Source organism: Tupaia chinensis, unplaced genomic scaffold, assembly GCF_000334495.1.
Source record: "Tupaia chinensis unplaced genomic scaffold, TupChi_1.0 Scaffold145860_1, whole genome shotgun sequence".
NCBI classification, from domain to species: domain Eukaryota; kingdom Metazoa; phylum Chordata; class Mammalia; order Scandentia; family Tupaiidae; genus Tupaia; species Tupaia belangeri.
The window spans coordinates 831498-834979 of NW_006205718.1; the positions used below are offsets into that span (position 1 = coordinate 831498).

Below are 3482 nucleotides of genomic sequence, written 5' to 3' on the forward strand. Positions count from 1 at the left end.
AATCTTTTGCTATTCCAGCTGCTGACCCTGCCTCTTATTTATTCTTTAAAATTAAGAATGGTATTCATAACCTCAAGCTCAGAGGTAAATCAAGTAGCTGCCTACCTCTCAGGGCTCCTCTTAGGAGTAACATGGAGAAAGCTTGCAAAGGCTTAGTGTTCTGTTTGGTCCACAAGAGGAGCCCACTAAAGCCAGTTATAGCATCTGCCAGTTTTGCTTCTGTTACCTGTTCCAGGAGTCTTGATGGGGAAACTCACCCAGGTCTGGATCACAAAGATTTCTGGGAGACCTTAGTTTCTGGGACTAATCCCTTCACTCCCTGACCACGCCCACCTTGTGTGTACCTGCCCCAGCATGCAGCTGCTTGATTCCTCCGCAGCACTGGCTTTTCTCTATGAGAAACATCTTGACAGGAACACCAGCATGAAGGCTGGTTTAGGACTCTGAATCATTGGCTGTGTCACAGAAAGATCTGGTCCTCAGATAGAGGAAGGACAGGTACTGGCTCAGAGGAGAGGGGGAAAGGAGGTAATTGGAGCATTACTGGTACGAAGTATCTTACCTCCAGGTGGTGTTTCATCCTGCTCCTGACTAAAGGTCTCCAGTGAGCAAAAGGGCTCTCCAAACCTTTCTGCTGGCCCCAGGCCTTTCTGTGTCCACCTCAAGTTTCCCCTGGGAGCTTAGTTGGCTGAGCAATACTGCCTCCCCATGCTGGTCAGCTCTGGGGTTCCCTTTAAAGGCTGGATTGAGTACAGCCACCTCAAATGAGACCACAGAGGACCAGGCAAACAATCTAGATCCACTTCCCAGGCGCCTGGGAAACATTTCATTTTCTATTTGCAGAATCACAGATGTTGACTTTTGATCTTTTCTTCTTTCCCTCTGGGCCTCAGATTCATGATGACAGCTACTTCGTTTCTTTTTAAGTTTTTTCTTTTCCCTATAAAGAGAAAGGGTCAAAAGGGCTCAGAAAGGTTTTGAAAACATTGGAAGACTTACATACTGGCTATTGGGGTGAGAAAGAAGAGATCTACTAAGTTGATGGAAAAGTTATGATGCAGTTTTGCTTAGAAAAACATGGAAAAAAATACATCATGACTTTCCCAACAACTCAACAGAATCAAGCCTCTCAATGTAAAAGCTCATGGCAATTATTGCATGGGGCGAGGCTGGTGTCTGGGAGGCAGTTTCTTAACCTTTCTGGGCTTGCAAGTCATCCAGGATGTTTGCTCCAATGCAAATTCATAGTCATTGGCCCAGCAAATTTCCAGATAAGGTCACTCTGCTGGTCCAGAACCACACTTGGAGAACAGGTACCAAGGTTCTTCTTTGCCTGCTCCTTGCCCAAGTCCTGAAGCCCTGTGATCTATAAATCCTCCCTGTCACCTCCATGCCTCTGGGTCCTTGCAGGCAAGATGCTATCAGTTAACTTCTCTTAGCAGTCATTTCCATCTAATTACAACCCACCCTTAACTTTTCATCACCCTTGCTCCATTTAAATGTAAGGACTTCTAGATAGATACTCATTTTCAAAAAGGTGTTACACTGTAACTCAGGCAGGGGGTGGGGGGAGGGCTTTCTTCTCTCCCAACTCTCTTTTGGTTTATCTTCTTTAAAAAGGATATTCCACTCAACCACCATGATAGTTCTCTGAATCTTTTGTTATTCCACAAGTAGGCAAGCCTCTGAATAGACGGCGAAAATGAACTTTCTCTTTCTCTAGCTCCCAGTTATTTTTTTCTTTAGTTTTAAAAGTTTATTTATTTATTTATTTCTTCTATGTGAGAGAGACAGAGAGCTAGCACTCCCATCAGGGTCCTGATGCTGTGATCTACCCATAGCATCATTCTGCCCTCAATTTCAGGCATGTGTGTGTGCTCCTGGTGTATTCAGGGGGTCTCCAGACATGAACCTGGACCTTCCTGTGTGAGTTAGCCTTGCAAAACATCATGCTTGGGAACCAGCAGTTAGCGTAATGGCTATGTCGCTGGACTCCCACGTAGTTGACCGCGGTTCATGTCCCGGACCCGGTGGCTTAAAACTCACGTCGGGCGCATGTGCGTGGGTGCCCAAGATCGGAGAGGAGACTGGAGGAGAAGGGATTGCGGCGTGACCATCCCCCCTGGGGGGTGATTTCTCGCTTTCTGTCTCTATGTCTCTCTCTGTCTGTCTGGCGAGCGCACGCGCCCTACAGTGAAAATCTCTCCAAAACAAAACAAAACAAAACAAAACAAAAACATCATGCTTTACTACTGCACCATTGTCCAGCCCTTGATAGCTACAGATTACTATTTTAAAAACTTTAAAGTTCAGCCGTCGCTCTCCACTGCCAGCGCCACCTCTAGCTCGCCGAGCTCCAGCCAAAGAAGGGGGTAAGTGAGGAGTTCTCTTTACCCTGGCTCCTACAAAGCAGACAGCCCACAAATCCACCATGGTAAGCACCCAGGAAGCAACTGGCTACAAAAGCCGCTCGCAAGAGTGCGCCCTTTACTGGAGGGGTGAAGAAACCTCATCGTTACAGGCCGAGTACTGCGGCACTCCGTGAAATTAGACGTTATCAGGAGGCCACTGAACTTCTGATTCGCAAACTTCCTTTCCAGCGTCTGGTGCGAGAAATTGCTCAGGATTTCAAAGCACGTCAGCGCTTTCAGAGTGCAGCTATTGGTGCTTTGCAAGAGGCAAGTGAGGCCTACGTGGTTGGCCTTTTTGAAGATACCAACCTGTGTGCTATCCATGCCAAAAGACATCCAGCTAGCACGCTGCATATGTGGAGAACGTGCTTAAGAATCCACTATGATGGGAAATATTTCATTCTAAAAAAATTTTTTTTCTCTTTTTCCTGTTATTGGTTGTTTTGAATGTTCGATTTCTTCCCCCCATGGGGTCAAAAGGTACCTAAGCATATAATTGCAAGTGGAAAATAGGGGACAGAAATTGGATATTGGCAGTTTTTCCATTTTCATTTGTGTGTGGATTTTTAATATAAATGCAGGGATGTAAAGCATTAACATAAGTCAAAATGTTTCGGTGAACAAGTTTCAGCAGTTCAACTTTATAACGATTATAAATAAACCTGGACAGTTTAAATTTTTCTGGACAATGCCAATATTTGGATTTTTTAAAAACAAGTAAATTTCTTATTGATGGCAACTAAATGGTGTTTGTAGAATAGATTCCATCCATTCACTATGCTTTTCTGAGTTGTCCTACATGCAAATACATGTTTTTAGTGTTATCTGTCTTCTGTGCTGTTCCTGTAAGTTTGCTATTAAAATGCATTAAACTAAAAAACAAACAAACTTTAAAGTTCTATATATTTCGTACATGTGGATTCAATGCATTATAGGGCCAGCAGGTGGCGTAATGGTTACGGCACTGGACTTCCACTGAGGTGGGATTGAGGTTTCAGTCCTGGACCTGGTGACTTGCTTTCTCACTCTCCCTCTTTCTGCCTCTCTGTCTCTATCTCTTTCTGGTCAAAT

At 44.6% G+C, this 3482-nt stretch overlaps 1 pseudogene; it reads left to right on the forward strand.

Annotated features, from left to right (window-relative positions):
• Window positions 1-1222: 1222 nt before the first annotated feature.
• On the forward strand, window positions 1223-3252 carry LOC102481152 (histone H3.3-like; annotated as a pseudogene).
• Window positions 3253-3482: the final 230 nt, after the last annotated feature.